Raw genomic sequence first — 15,358 nt, 5'->3', positions numbered from 1 at the left:
GCTGAATGTCACTGAGAAGCTCACAGAGACCGCCATAAGCAACAGTTTAAAAGAATGCCACAGACTAATCAACCAAACTTTTTGGGTTGGTTTCTCTTTTATAGTCTGCAGGCATTAAATGAAAGAAGTCAGTGTTCCAGCAGAGGGAGACAACGTTTCAGAAAAGGCATTGTAGCAAACCAAAAAAGAAATTTTAAGCGCAGCAGAGTAACCAGCTCACATACCTGTTAGCTCAGGTGAGTTTAAAAGGCTGCTGTTGATAACAAGGGCATTTGCTAAATAGATGGTGTGTGTGCAACAATATACTGAAAGGTCAATTATATTGTGCAGCTTATCTCACCACCTGTAGTTATTTAGGTGAAAGCTCCAAAATGCTTGCCTAATATGTCTGTTTATCCAAAAGGAAGTATAGAGGGAGAGCTAGATAGATAGCATTGCATTACATTACATTACATGGCAATGCAATGCACAGTTGCTGAAGTTGAACCAAAATGAGCTTGTCATCTGGCTTCTGCAACTTTTAACATGAAAAATCCAATGAGGAGAAGAAAAGCAAAGCCAAAGAGTCCATCCCAAAATCCGACAAACAAGCAAAATGAACAAAAAGCATTGAATTCAATTCTTTCTGATTTTAGAAACTGCATTAAAGAAGGGGTGCACCGGTCCTGGAGATACTGCAATACCAGGTCAATGCGTGGAGTGGACAGAGCAAGCTCTTTTTCCATCTCCCTGTTCTAAAAATCCATTTAATATATGGTCCCCAGATAGGGGACGTATCAGATATTAAACTGATAAGAACAGATACTACACTTGATCTTAGCCAAAAGGCCGAGAAGCGATAACCAGAATTGGTTTCCGACTACGGTGCCACCCAAGGATTCTGAAAAGTCCATTTGTGGAGATGGCCACCTGGACTCCCGTTAAGAAGACATGCTGTCAACCTCTAGATCCCTCACATGCCTGCACTTTTCGGCTTGCTGCTGCTGCAATCCACGCGTCTTAGATCTGCATAACTCCACCTCTTTTAGCACAGTACCCTCAACCCCCGGCTGTTCCCACCCGCCTCAACACCGTTGGAAGGGAGGAGAACCAATTAAGGCGGGGGGGGGGTGGAACGAGCAGCTGTCTACCCTTAGCAGGAGGGTTGCTGATTAATTACCTCTCCTGCTGCTGCTGCTGCTGGCTGTCCAGCAGCAGACTGAAGGTGGCTGCTGCTGTGCGCAGGTATATAAAGGCTCAGAGCCTATTATGACACGCGCAGCCAGCGTTCCATTGCCACATTCCGTCTACTGCAGGCGGGATACCTGGATGGCTGAATGTCACTGAGAAGCTCACAGAGACCGCCATAAGCAACAGTTTAAAAGAATGCCACAGACTAATCAACCAAACTTTTTGGGTTGGTTTCTCTTTTATAGTCTGCAGGCATTAAATGAAAGAAGTCAGTGTTCCAGCAGAGGGAGACAACGTTTCAGAAAAGGCATTGTAGCAAACCAAAAAAGAAATTTTAAGCGCAGCAGAGTAACCAGCTCACATACCTGTTAGCTCAGGTGAGTTTAAAAGGCTGCAGTTGATATCAAGGGCATTTGCTAAATAGATGGTGTGTGTGCAACAATATACTGAAAGGTCAATTATATTGTGCAGCTTATCTCACCACCTGTAGTTATTTAGGTGAAAGCTCCAAAATGCTTGCCTAATATGTCTGTTTATCCAAAAGGAAGTATAGAGGGAGAGCTAGATAGATAGCATTGCATTACATTACATTACATGGCAATGCAATGCACAGTTGCTGAAGTTGAACCAAAATGAGCTTGTCATCTGGCTTCTGCAACTTTTAACATGAAAAATCCAATCAGGAGAAGAAAAGCAAAGCCAAAGAGTCCATCCCAAAATCCGACAAACAAGCAAAATGAACAAAAAGCATTGAATTCAATTCTTTCTGATTTTAGAAACTGCATTAAAGAAGGGGTGCACCGGTCCTGGAGATACTGCAATACCAGGTCAATGCGTGGAGTGGACAGAGCAAGCTCTTTTTCCATCTCCCTGTTCTAAAAATCCATTTAATATATGGTCCCCAGATAGGGGACGTATCAGATATTAAACTGATAAGAACAGATACTACACTTGATCTTAGCCAAAAGGCCGAGAAGCGATAACCAGAATTGGTTTCCGACTACGGTGCCACCCAAGGATTCTGAAAAGTCCATTTGTGGAGATGGCCACCTGGACTCCCGTTAAGAAGACATGCTGTCAACCTCTAGATCCCTCACATGCCTGCACTTTTCGGCTTGCTGCTGCTGCAATCCACGCGTTTTAGATCTGCATAACTCCACCTCTTTTAGCACAGTACCCTCAACCCCCGGCTGTTCCCACCCGCCTCAACACCGTTGGAAGGGAGGAGAACCAATTAAGGCGGGGGGGGGGGTGGAACGAGCAGCTGTCTACCCTTAGCAGGAGGGTTGCTGATTAATTACCTCTCCTGCTGCTGCTGCTGCTGGCTGTCCAGCAGCAGACTGAAGGTGGCTGCTGCTGTGCGCAGGTATATAAAGGCTCAGAGCCTATTATGACACGCGCAGCCAGCGTTCCATTGCCACATTCCGTCTACTGCAGGCGGGATACCTGGATGGCTGAATGTCACTGAGCAGCTCACAGAGACCGCCATAAGCAACAGTTTAAAAGAATGCCACAGACTAATCAACCAAACTTTTTGGGTTGGTTTCTCTTTTATAGTCTGCAGGCATTAAATGAAAGAAGTCAGTGTTCCAGCAGAGGGAGACAACGTTTCAGAAAAGGCATTGTAGCAAACCAAAAAAGAAATTTTAAGCGCAGCAGAGTAACCAGCTCACATACCTGTTAGCTCAGGTGAGTTTAAAAGGCTGCTGTTGATAACAAGGGCATTTGCTAAATAGATGGTGTGTGTGCAACAATATACTGAAAGGTCAATTATATTGTGCAGCTTATCTCACCACCTGTAGTTATTTAGGTGAAAGCTCCAAAATGCTTGCCTAATATGTCTGTTTATCCAAAAGGAAGTATAGAGGGAGAGCTAGATAGATAGCATTGCATTACATTACATTACATGGCAATGCAATGCACAGTTGCTGAAGTTGAACCAAAATGAGCTTGTCATCTGGCTTCTGCAACTTTTAACATGAAAAATCCAATGAGGAGAAGAAAAGCAAAGCCAAAGAGTCCATCCCAAAATCCGACAAACAAGCAAAATGAACAAAAAGCATTGAATTCAATTCTTTCTGATTTTAGAAACTGCATTAAAGAAGGGGTGCACCGGTCCTGGAGATACTGCAATACCAGGTCAATGCGTGGAGTGGACAGAGCAAGCTCTTTTTCCATCTCCCTGTTCTAGAAATCCATTTAATATATGGTCCCCAGATAGGGGACGTATCAGATATTAAACTGATAAGAACAGATACTACACTTGATCTTAGCCAAAAGGCCGAGAAGCGATAACCAGAATTGGTTTCCGACTACGGTGCCACCCAAGGATTCTGAAAAGTCCATTTGTGGAGATGGCCACCTGGACTCCCGTTAAGAAGACATGCTGTCAACCTCTAGATCCCTCACATGCCTGCACTTTTCGGCTTGCTGCTGCTGCAATCCACGCGTCTTAGATCTGCATAACTCCACCTCTTTTAGCACAGTACCCTCAACCCCCGGCTGTTCCCACCCGCCTCAACACCGTTGGAAGGGAGGAGAACCAATTAAGGCGGGGGGGGGGTGGAACGAGCAGCTGTCTACCCTTAGCAGGAGGGTTGCTGATTAATTACCTCTCCTGCTGCTGCTGCTGCTGGCTGTCCAGCAGCAGACTGAAGGTGGCTGCTGCTGTGCGCAGGTATATAAAGGCTCAGAGCCTATTATGACACGCGCAGCCAGCGTTCCATTGCCACATTCCGTCTAATGCAGGCGGGATACCTGGATGGCTGAATGTCACTGAGAAGCTCACAGAGACCGCCATAAGCAACAGTTTAAAAGAATGCCACAGACTAATCAACCAAACTTTTTGGGTTGGTTTCTCTTTTATAGTCTGCAGGCATTAAATGAAAGAAGTCAGTGTTCCAGCAGAGGGAGACAACGTTTCAGAAAAGGCATTGTAGCAAACCAAAAAAGAAATTTTAAGCGCAGCAGAGTAACCAGCTCACATACCTGTTAGCTCAGGTGAGTTTAAAAGGCTGCTGTTGATAACAAGGGCATTTGCTAAATAGATGGTGTGTGTGCAACAATATACTGAAAGGTCAATTATATTGTGCAGCTTATCTCACCACCTGTAGTTATTTAGGTGAAAGCTCCAAAATGCTTGCCTAATATGTCTGTTTATCCAAAAGGAAGTATAGAGGGAGAGCTAGATAGATAGCATTGCATTACATTACATTACATGGCAATGCAATGCACAGTTGCTGAAGTTGAACCAAAATGAGCTTGTCATCTGGCTTCTGCAACTTTTAACATGAAAAATCCAATGAGGAGAAGAAAAGCAAAGCCAAAGAGTCCATCCCAAAATCCGACAAACAAGCAAAATGAACAAAAAGCATTGAATTCAATTCTTTCTGATTTTAGAAACTGCATTAAAGAAGGGGTGCACCGGTCCTGGAGATACTGCAATACCAGGTCAATGCGTGGAGTGGACAGAGCAAGCTCTTTTTCCATCTCCCTGTTCTAAAAATCCATTTAATATATGGTCCCCAGATAGGGGACGTATCAGATATTAAACTGATAAGAACAGATACTACACTTGATCTTAGCCAAAAGGCCGAGAAGCGATAACCAGAATTGGTTTCCGACTACGGTGCCACCCAAGGATTCTGAAAAGTCCATTTGTGGAGATGGCCACCTGGACTCCCGTTAAGAAGACATGCTGTCAACCTCTAGATCCCTCACATGCCTGCACTTTTCGGCTTGCTGCTGCTGCAATCCACGCGTCTTAGATCTGCATAACTCCACCTCTTTTAGCACAGTACCCTCAACCCCCGGCTGTTCCCACCCGCCTCAACACCGTTGGAAGGGAGGAGAACCAATTAATCCGGGGGGGGGGGTGGAACGAGCAGCTGTCTACCCTTAGCAGGAGGGTTGCTGATTAATTACCTCTCCTGCTGCTGCTGCTGCTGGCTGTCCAGCAGCAGACTGAAGGTGGCTGCTGCTGTGCGCAGGTATATAAAGGCTCAGAGCCTATTATGACACGTGCAGCCAGCGTTCCATTGCCACATTCCGTCTACTGCAGGCGGGATACCTGGATGGCTGAATGTCACTGGGAAGCTCACAGAGACCGCCATAAGCAACAGTTTAAAAGAATGCCACAGACTAATCAACCAAACTTTTTGGGTTGGTTTCTCTTTTATAGTCTGCAGGCATTAAATGAAAGAAGTCAGTGTTCCAGCAGAGGGAGACAACGTTTCAGAAAAGGCATTGTAGCAAACCAAAAAAGAAATTTTAAGCGCAGCAGAGTAACCAGCTGACATACCTGTTAGCTCAGGTGAGTTTAAAAGGCTGCTGTTGATAACAAGGGCATTTGCTAAATAGATGGTGTGTGTGCAACAATATACTGAAAGGTCAATTATATTGTGCAGCTTATCTCACCACCTGTAGTTATTTAGGTGAAAGCTCCAAAATGCTTGCCTAATATGTCTGTTTATCCAAAAGGAAGTATAGAGGGAGAGCTAGATAGATAGCATTGCATTACATTACTTTACATGGCAATGCAATGCACAGTTGCTGAAGTTGAACCAAAATGAGCTTGTCATCTGGCTTCTGCAACTTTTAACATGAAAAATCCAATGAGGAGAAGAAAAGCAAAGCCAAAGAGTCCATCCCAAAATCCGACAAACAAGCAAAATGAACAAAAAGCATTGAATTCAATTCTTTCTGATTTTAGAAACTGCATTAAAGAAGGGGTGCACCGGTCCTGGAGATACTGCAATACCAGGTCAATGCGTGGAGTGGACAGAGCAAGCTCTTTTTCCATCTCCCTGTTCTAAAAATCCATTTAATATATGGTCCCCAGATAGGGGACGTATCAGATATTAAACTGATAAGAACAGATACTACACTTGATCTTAGCCAAAAGGCCGAGAAGCGATAACCAGAATTGGTTTCCGACTACGGTGCCACCCAAGGATTCTGAAAAGTCCATTTGTGGAGATGGCCACCTGGACTCCCGTTAAGAAGACATGCTGTCAACCTCTAGATCCCTCACATGCCTGCACTTTTCGGCTTGCTGCTGCTGCAATCCACGCGTCTTAGATCTGCATAACTCCACCTCTTTTAGCACAGTACCCTCAACCCCCGGCTGTTCCCACCCGCCTCAACACCGTTGGAAGGGAGGAGAACCAATTAAGGCGGGGGGGGGGGTGGAACGAGCAGCTGTCTACCCTTAGCAGGAGGGTTGCTGATTAATTACCTCTCCTGCTGCTGCTGCTGCTGGCTGTCCAGCAGCAGACTGAAGGTGGCTGCTGCTGTGCGCAGGTATATAAAGGCTCAGAGCCTATTATGACACGCGCAGCCAGCGTTCCATTGCCACATTCCGTCTACTGCAGGCGGGATACCTGGATGGCTGAATGTCACTGGGAAGCTCACAGAGACCGCCATAAGCAACAGTTTAAAAGAATGCCACAGACTAATCAACCAAACTTTTTGGGTTGGTTTCTCTTTTATAGTCTGCAGGCATTAAATGAAAGAAGTCAGTGTTCCAGCAGAGGGAGACAACGTTTCAGAAAAGGCATTGTAGCAAACCAAAAAAGAAATTTTAAGCGCAGCAGAGTAACCAGCTCACATACCTGTTAGCTCAGGTGAGTTTAAAAGGCTGCTGTTGATAACAAGGGCATTTGCTAAATAGATGGTGTGTGTGCAACAATATACTGAAAGGTCAATTATATTGTGCAGCTTATCTCACCACCTGTAGTTATTTAGGTGAAAGCTCCAAAATGCTTGCCTAATATGTCTGTTTATCCAAAAGGAAGTATAGAGGGAGAGCTAGATAGATAGCATTGCATTACATTACTTTACATGGCAATGCAATGCACAGTTGCTGAAGTTGAACCAAAATGAGCTTGTCATCTGGCTTCTGCAACTTTTAACATGAAAAATCCAATGAGGAGAAGAAAAGCAAAGCCAAAGAGTCCATCCCAAAATCCGACAAACAAGCAAAATGAACAAAAAGCATTGAATTCAATTCTTTCTGATTTTAGAAACTGCATTAAAGAAGGGGTGCACCGGTCCTGGAGATACTGCAATACCAGGTCAATGCGTGGAGTGGACAGAGCAAGCTCTTTTTCCATCTCCCTGTTCTAAAAATCCATTTAATATATGGTCCCCAGATAGGGGACGTATCAGATATTAAACTGATAAGAACAGATACTACACTTGATCTTAGCCAAAAGGCCGAGAAGCGATAACCAGAATTGGTTTCCGACTACGGTGCCACCCAAGGATTCTGAAAAGTCCATTTGTGGAGATGGCCACCTGGACTCCCGTTAAGAAGACATGCTGTCAACCTCTAGATCCCTCACATGCCTGCACTTTTCGGCTTGCTGCTGCTGCAATCCACGCGTTTTAGATCTGCATAACTCCACCTCTTTTAGCACAGTACCCTCAACCCCCGGCTGTTCCCACCCGCCTCAACACCGTTGGAAGGGAGGAGAACCAATTAAGGCGGGGGGGGGGGGTGGAACGAGCAGCTGTCTACCCTTAGCAGGAGGGTTGCTGATTAATTACCTCTCCTGCTGCTGCTGCTGCTGGCTGTCCAGCAGCAGACTGAAGGTGGCTGCTGCTGTGCGCAGGTATATAAAGGCTCAGAGCCTATTATGACACGCGCAGCCAGCGTTCCATTGCCACATTCCGTCTACTGCAGGCGGGATACCTGGATGGCTGAATGTCACTGAGAAGCTCACAGAGACCGCCATAAGCAACAGTTTAAAAGAATGCCACAGACTAATCAACCAAACTTTTTGGGTTGGTTTCTCTTTTATAGTCTGCAGGCATTAAATGAAAGAAGTCAGTGTTCCAGCAGAGGGAGACAACGTTTCAGAAAAGGCATTGTAGCAAACCAAAAAAGAAATTTTAAGCGCAGCAGAGTAACCAGCTCACATACCTGTTAGCTCAGGTGAGTTTAAAAGGCTGCTGTTGATAACAAGGGCATTTGCTAAATAGATGGTGTGTGTGCAACAATATACTGAAAGGTCAATTATATTGTGCAGCTTATCTCACCACCTGTAGTTATTTAGGTGAAAGCTCCAAAATGCTTGCCTAATATGTCTGTTTATCCAAAAGGAAGTATAGAGGGAGAGCTAGATAGATAGCATTGCATTACATTACATTACATGGCAATGCAATGCACAGTTGCTGAAGTTGAACCAAAATGAGCTTGTCATCTGGCTTCTGCAACTTTTAACATGAAAAATCCAATGAGGAGAAGAAAAGCAAAGCCAAAGAGTCCATCCCAAAATCCGACAAACAAGCAAAATGAACAAAAAGCATTGAATTCAATTCTTTCTGATTTTAGAAACTGCATTAAAGAAGGGGTGCACCGGTCCTGGAGATACTGCAATACCAGGTCAATGCGTGGAGTGGACAGAGCAAGCTCTTTTTCCATCTCCCTGTTCTAAAAATCCATTTAATATATGGTCCCCAGATAGGGGACGTATCAGATATTAAACTGATAAGAACAGATACTACACTTGATCTTAGCCAAAAGGCCGAGAAGCGATAACCAGAATTGGTTTCCGACTACGGTGCCACCCAAGGATTCTGAAAAGTCCATTTGTGGAGATGGCCACCTGGACTCCCGTTAAGAAGACATGCTGTCAACCTCTAGATCCCTCACATGCCTGCACTTTTCGGCTTGCTGCTGCTGCAATCCACGCGTTTTAGATCTGCATAACTCCACCTCTTTTAGCACAGTACCCTCAACCCCCGGCTGTTCCCACCCGCCTCAACACCGTTGGAAGGGAGGAGAACCAATTAAGGCGGGGGGGGGGGGTGGAACGAGCAGCTGTCTACCCTTAGCAGGAGGGTTGCTGATTAATTACCTCTCCTGCTGCTGCTGCTGCTGGCTGTCCAGCAGCAGACTGAAGGTGGCTGCTGCTGTGCGCAGGTATATAAAGGCTCAGAGCCTATTATGACACGCGCAGCCAGCGTTCCATTGCCACATTCCGTCTACTGCAGGCGGGATACCTGGATGGCTGAATGTCACTGAGAAGCTCACAGAGACCGCCATAAGCAACAGTTTAAAAGAATGCCACAGACTAATCAACCAAACTTTTTGGGTTGGTTTCTCTTTTATAGTCTGCAGGCATTAAATGAAAGAAGTCAGTGTTCCAGCAGAGGGAGACAACGTTTCAGAAAAGGCATTGTAGCAAACCAAAAAAGAAATTTTAAGCGCAGCAGAGTAACCAGCTCACATACCTGTTAGCTCAGGTGAGTTTAAAAGGCTGCTGTTGATAACAAGGGCATTTGCTAAATAGATGGTGTGTGTGCAACAATATACTGAAAGGTCAATTATATTGTGCAGCTTATCTCACCACCTGTAGTTATTTAGGTGAAAGCTCCAAAATGCTTGCCTAATATGTCTGTTTATCCAAAAGGAAGTATAGAGGGAGAGCTAGATAGATAGCATTGCATTACATTACATTACATGGCAATGCAATGCACAGTTGCTGAAGTTGAACCAAAATGAGCTTGTCATCTGGCTTCTGCAACTTTTAACATGAAAAATCCAATGAGGAGAAGAAAAGCAAAGCCAAAGAGTCCATCCCAAAATCCGACAAACAAGCAAAATGAACAAAAAGCATTGAATTCAATTCTTTCTGATTTTAGAAACTGCATTAAAGAAGGGGTGCACCGGTCCTGGAGATACTGCAATACCAGGTCAATGCGTGGAGTGGACAGAGCAAGCTCTTTTTCCATCTCCCTGTTCTAAAAATCCATTTAATATATGGTCCCCAGATAGGGGACGTATCAGATATTAAACTGATAAGAACAGATTTTTTTTAATTTGGCTATCCCCTGCAGAGGGATAAAACCGTTTATTAAAACTTTAACAAATTACAAGCATAATTACACAAATACCAAACGTTAAAAGACAAATGAAATTTACAAAACAAAAAAATACAAAGATTTTAAATAATTAGGTTCCATTGGTCAACAAGCCATTTTTTGGAAATATGTACATTTTTCTTTTTGTCAATTAAATAATAAGTATACATTTCACATAAACATAAACTTAAAACATCATTCACTGATAAAACATCTTGTTTAAAAATAGCAATGTTGCGCGCTTTCCAGAGAGATGACTTGGCGCAGTTCACTGTCTTCCAAGCCATTGTGTACTGGTCCATTGTGGGGCATTCCATAAGTCCGTATAGCACAGTTTTATATGTAAAGTCCTTGAGGTCTGCCACCCTTTCCAGTAGGGGGAGCAGTCTTCTCCAGAAATCCTTTGCAAAATTACATGTCCATAATAGATGTTCCACCGTTTCCTCGTCTTGGCATCCGGCTCTTGGGCAGATGGCAGACCTCACAAATCCTCTTCTGTATTGGAATGCCCGGCAAGGAAGACAGCGGTGCATGCAACTCCAAGCCAGATCTCTCTGTTCATTAAAAAGATAAAAAACGTTAATCATTTTCCAGATAGACATAGATTTGTCATCATCATATCTGTCAACATTACATATTTCCTCACTTTTACGTATTTCTTTAATTAGTTTCTTACTATTTCTTAATTCCTCTATTTTCTTAGTCCCTAAATTAAAATCGGACACTATTTTCCTTAAAATCTCATAATGCGTCGACAAATTAAAAGCATGGGGCACAGATATATTAATTTCATACCATCCAAACTTTCTCATAAAAAATCCTGTATTAAAACGCATAAAAAAGGACCAATAGTGATTCTTAAAAAGGGCATTAAATCAGTAAACGAACAGATGGATTAAAAGAAACCTATTAAAATCTGGAAAATCTTTACCACCTTTTACTTTTGATTTCATCACGATTTCTCTTTTCAGCTTTTCCATTTTTGAGTTCCAAAAGAAGGTAAAACAGGTTTTGGTTATCTTTTTTAAAACATTAACAGGCGGGGGGAAAACCATGCTAAGATACAATAAAAGAGGTAAAATCACCATCTTTAAAACCAATACTTTACCCTCCATTGTAAGTCTCCTCATGTTCCACATACATACTTTCGTATTTACTTTCTGTGTAACTGTTTCCCAACTATTATAACCATCATTATTTTCAGTGAATGATATACCTAAAATGGAAATGGATTCGGAGACATTAATTGGTACATCACGTAAAATCATCCCCCCAACACTTAAAATGTTACACTTATTAAAATTGATTTTAAAACCAGAAGCTAGACAAAAGGATTGCACTTGATGGAGAGTGGCCGTAAGTGATGGTGCATCTGTACACAAGACCGCCACGTCATCCATGTAGCCTACAACCTTGGCCTCCAAACCACCGCTTCCAGGCAGAGGGACACCGCATATCTGTTTATTTTGGCGTATTGCACATAACATTGGTTCCAGTGCACAGATAAACAGTAGGGGGGACAGAGGGCATCCCTGTTTCACCCCTGACCGTAAAAATACCTCTTGTGTCTTAAAACCATTCACTAAAATCTTACTTGTACAATCCTTGTAAAATGCTTTAAGCGATAGTAAAAACCCTTCTGGTATGCCCATTTTCTCTAAAACTTTAAAAAGATAAAAGTGTGAGACACGGTCAAATGCTTTTTCAAAATCAATAGATAAAATCGCCATTTTCCCCTTTCTGTCTTTCACATCCTCAATACAGTCTTTCACTAAATTCAGATTGTCCCATATACTGCGCCCCGGCACCCCACACACTTGATTAGAATGAATAACTTTGCTGATGACTTCTTTTAGACGATTTGCACAAATTTTAGCCATTATTTTATAGTCACAATTTAAAAGTGTTATTGGTCTCCAGTTTTCTAATTTTGATTTATCGCCTTTTTTGTATAGGAGGGAGACTTCACCTTTCTTCCAGGAATTTAATAAAACCTTATTATTAAAAACCTCAGTAAACAAATAAAACAAATCATCTTTTAAAATATCATAAAAACATACATAAAATTCTATTGGGATGCCATCAGGACCAGGGACCTTTCCAGTTTTAAAACTTTTAATAGTTTTTAACATTTCTTGTTCCGTTAAAACTTGGGATAAAAACTCTTGGGATGCGGGATCTAAAACAGCTGTTAGTCCTTGCAGCGAATCATCCATTAATTTATTATCTATATTTTTTCCATTAAAAAGACTAGAAAAAAAAACCTCAACTTTACCCAGCATATTTTTTATATTATTCTCACCATCTATATGGTCAATTATCACTTTTTCTTTTTTATTTTTCCTAAAAAAATATCTGGAACACTTTTCATTTTCTTCTATATGTTGTACTCTAGAACGAAAAATTATCTCTTTTCCTTTTTGTTCTAGCCATTTTGAAATCTCTTCTTTTAAGTTTGAAATATCAAGTTGTACATCTATCCCATTGTCTCTGAGCTTAAATAATGTTTGTAGGCGGGTATTTAAAATTCTATATTCTTCATATTTTTCTTTGGCTCTACATATACTCTTTTTAATAAAAAAGTCTTTTATTTTTACTTTCATTCTATCCCACCATACACTCATAGTCTCATTTGTTTTTTTCCCTTTTCTACATTTCCTATAAAACTCAATAAAATCTGATAAAATCTGCGGGTCGGTTAAAAGGGATACGTTCATTTTCCAGCTTTTCTTACCACATTTTTTGTTGTCATTTACTTTTATGGTAAAGGATAAAAGTTTATGGTCTGAAAATATATTAGTTAAAACTTCACATTTGGCAGGTATTGTTTTATCTGAACCAAAAATAAAATCAATCCTAGAGCTACAATTAGCATTGTTCCAAGTGAAACCGGCGTCCTCTGGGCTGTCACTATGACACTCTTTATATATGTCTATCAATTTAGCATCTTTGACTATATCATGTAGCATACCTGAGGTTTTATCGTAGTTCCTGCTTACAGAGCTGGAGCGCCGGTTTTCACCTTTTAAAACACAATTAAAATCCCCTGCTAAGATAAAAGGTTCAGAGTTATTAATAAATAAAGGTAAAAGATCAAGCATTTCGGCTCTTTCATTTTTCTCTGGGGATCCATAAAAATTTAAAAACTGCCATCTAATACCATCAATAAAAGCTTTCACTAATAAAATACGACCTGGTAAAATTTCCTGAATAAAATCAATTAAAACGTTCCCTTTAAAAAGTATGGCTACACCCGCTGATCCTGCAGCATTCGATCCGGACCAGACAGATGGCCCACACTTCCACTCATCTTTATATTTTTGATATGACATTTCATGTGGGATATTACATTCTTGCAGAAAAAATACAGATGCAGTAAAACACGTAAAAAAATTAAAAAGAGCAGTTCTTCTCGTGTTAGATTTTATGCCTCTCACGTTGAGGGAAATACCTTTGAGTTCAGCCATCATTAGAAAATGTAGAAATTTTACTTAGGTAACTAAGAGCAACGGATTTACCTGTCCGATGAACCTGATCAGACCACTGGGCTTGCGCCTCCCTCCTCATCTGATAGTATCGTCACGAGAGTCTCCGTGGAGGAGGAAAGATTACCACATTTATATAAACCCGACGCTACACTGGCATAGCTCGGAGGGCTGGCTGGCAGAACCCGCTGGGTCTCCATTGGCTGGCCATGCAGTTCCTCATCAGGTGGGTCCTCGAGGGGTTCCGCCGCCCCTGTTTGACCTGTAGAAGGTCGTCCTATAGGAGGAGGTTGCGCACAAGGCAGAGCCTCTGACTCTTCAGAGGCAGCAAGATCCCGGTCCCCACCTGTAGCAGCGGAGACCGAAACCCCTGAGGGTCCAGCGTCCACTTCCCCTTCTGGAGAAGTGTCCATCTGTTCACCTCCTGCTGCCTCCTCCGAACCACCCTTTTTCTTTTTCTTAGGACCCACCTTTATCCACTCAGCGCCCTCAGCACTAGGAGACCCAGACTGGGCATGGGCTTCTGTGTCGGCCTTTTGCCGGTCCCTTTTGACCTTACCAGTAGTGCCCTTCTGCTCCTTCTCAGCCCTCCTTTTGGACTCCCGCAGGTCCTGCAGCCAGGTTTTGGGATTTGGTATTTTACCTGTCATAGACTCTGGAGACACTTCACTATTTGGTACGCCCTTATTGTCTCCAGAGGCTCCAGGTTGTTGTTCCTCCTCCTGAGGGGTGGTCTGATCTTTTGGTCCTTGGTCGGACGTCTTGGACTTCCCCTTTTGCTCATCTTCCCGAAATCTGTGAGGACAAGAAAAATAAAAGTGACCTGGAGTCTGGCAAAAACTGCATTTCTTTTCCTTAGGGCATTCTTTTGTCTCATGTTCTTCACTAGCACAATTTCTACATGATACATGACAGTTTTCTTTTGAATGACCATAGCGCCCACAATTTCTGCAATATACTGGCATCCCAGAAAAGAAGAAATCCCCATTTGTTTGCCCAATTTTGAAACGGGCAGGGGGGAGCCGTATACCACCTGGTGTATTTGGATCTCTTGTACACTTCACAAGGAATTTCCACTTAGATGTCCATATGTTATATTCGTTTAATATCTTCCCAATACATTTAACACTTTTAAAATAAATTGCTAGAAATGACATTACTTCTGGAGCAGAATCAAAGGGCGAAAATATTTTTACAATAACCAGTCTTACCTCATCCAGGACGTGCTCAACAATTTGTATCCCTTTCAAAACAGGACTATTTTCAACTTTTTTTAACTTTTCTAGTACATCTCTAAAAATACCTTCTCCGGTGAATGTGATGTCACAGTCACCTCTTCTGGGATAATCCTGGATGGAGAGAATTTCATTCCTCTGCACGCCAAGAAGGTTCCTGAGCACGTCCTGGACTACATACCCTAATTTCCTCATATCCGAGCCACCCGCCGTGAAGTGAACTCGGATAGAGTTTTTTAGCCTCGCATAAAGAGGCACGAGGTTAGGGTCAACCTCCATGGAAAAACGCAACAAGGTTGCAAATTGCAGCCGCTTGCAATCTGCGCTCCCAGTGTTCTTGCAGCGAAAAACACCTGGAAGCTGGGGGATCGCAACTCGTTACCCTGGGACTAAGCCCTCTCCCTAATAGCAGCAAGCAGGTTAAGTCCACCAAAGTGGACGATCCTGCCAGGCCAAGGAGAGGGGTACCCGAGTGCCCTTCAACCACAATCTCCTGCAGTAAAGCACTTGATCGTAGCCAAAAGGCCGAGAAGCGATAACCAGAATTGGTTTCCGACTACGGTGCCACCCAAGGATTCTGAAAAGTCCATTTGTGGAGAT

At 42.7% G+C, this 15,358-nt stretch overlaps 8 non-coding genes across 8 annotated transcripts; all 8 read right to left on the bottom strand.

Annotated features, from left to right (window-relative positions):
* Window positions 1–649: 649 nt before the first annotated feature.
* On the bottom strand, window positions 650–840 carry LOC141215923 (U2 spliceosomal RNA). The gene has a single exon (XR_012284974.1). It is a non-coding gene; the product is annotated as a U2 spliceosomal RNA (small nuclear RNA).
* Window positions 841–1,960: 1,120 nt separating this feature from the next.
* Window positions 1,961–2,151, bottom strand: LOC141215922 (U2 spliceosomal RNA). Its single transcript, XR_012284973.1, has one exon. It is a non-coding gene; the product is annotated as a U2 spliceosomal RNA (small nuclear RNA).
* Window positions 2,152–3,272: 1,121 nt separating this feature from the next.
* LOC141216433 (U2 spliceosomal RNA) lies at window positions 3,273–3,463 on the bottom strand. The gene has a single exon (XR_012285467.1). It is a non-coding gene; the product is annotated as a U2 spliceosomal RNA (small nuclear RNA).
* Window positions 3,464–4,583: 1,120 nt separating this feature from the next.
* LOC141215921 (U2 spliceosomal RNA) lies at window positions 4,584–4,774 on the bottom strand. The gene has a single exon (XR_012284972.1). It is a non-coding gene; the product is annotated as a U2 spliceosomal RNA (small nuclear RNA).
* Window positions 4,775–5,895: 1,121 nt separating this feature from the next.
* Window positions 5,896–6,086, bottom strand: LOC141215920 (U2 spliceosomal RNA). Its single transcript, XR_012284971.1, has one exon. It is a non-coding gene; the product is annotated as a U2 spliceosomal RNA (small nuclear RNA).
* A 1,121-nt stretch (window positions 6,087–7,207) lies between these two features.
* LOC141215918 (U2 spliceosomal RNA) lies at window positions 7,208–7,398 on the bottom strand. Its single transcript, XR_012284969.1, has one exon. It is a non-coding gene; the product is annotated as a U2 spliceosomal RNA (small nuclear RNA).
* A 1,122-nt stretch (window positions 7,399–8,520) lies between these two features.
* LOC141215917 (U2 spliceosomal RNA) lies at window positions 8,521–8,711 on the bottom strand. Its single transcript, XR_012284968.1, has one exon. It is a non-coding gene; the product is annotated as a U2 spliceosomal RNA (small nuclear RNA).
* A 1,122-nt stretch (window positions 8,712–9,833) lies between these two features.
* Window positions 9,834–10,020, bottom strand: LOC141216776 (U2 spliceosomal RNA). The gene has a single exon (XR_012285788.1). It is a non-coding gene; the product is annotated as a U2 spliceosomal RNA (small nuclear RNA).
* Window positions 10,021–15,358: the final 5,338 nt, after the last annotated feature.

This window comes from Phyllobates terribilis, unplaced genomic scaffold (genome assembly GCF_046119375.1).
Source record: "Phyllobates terribilis strain yellow unplaced genomic scaffold, ASM4611937v1 Scaffold_236__1_contigs__length_3049075, whole genome shotgun sequence".
NCBI lineage: Eukaryota > Metazoa > Chordata > Amphibia > Anura > Dendrobatidae > Phyllobates > Phyllobates terribilis.
The sequence above is the reverse complement of the archived record's forward strand: the minus strand, read 5'-3'. Positions and strand labels throughout refer to the sequence as shown.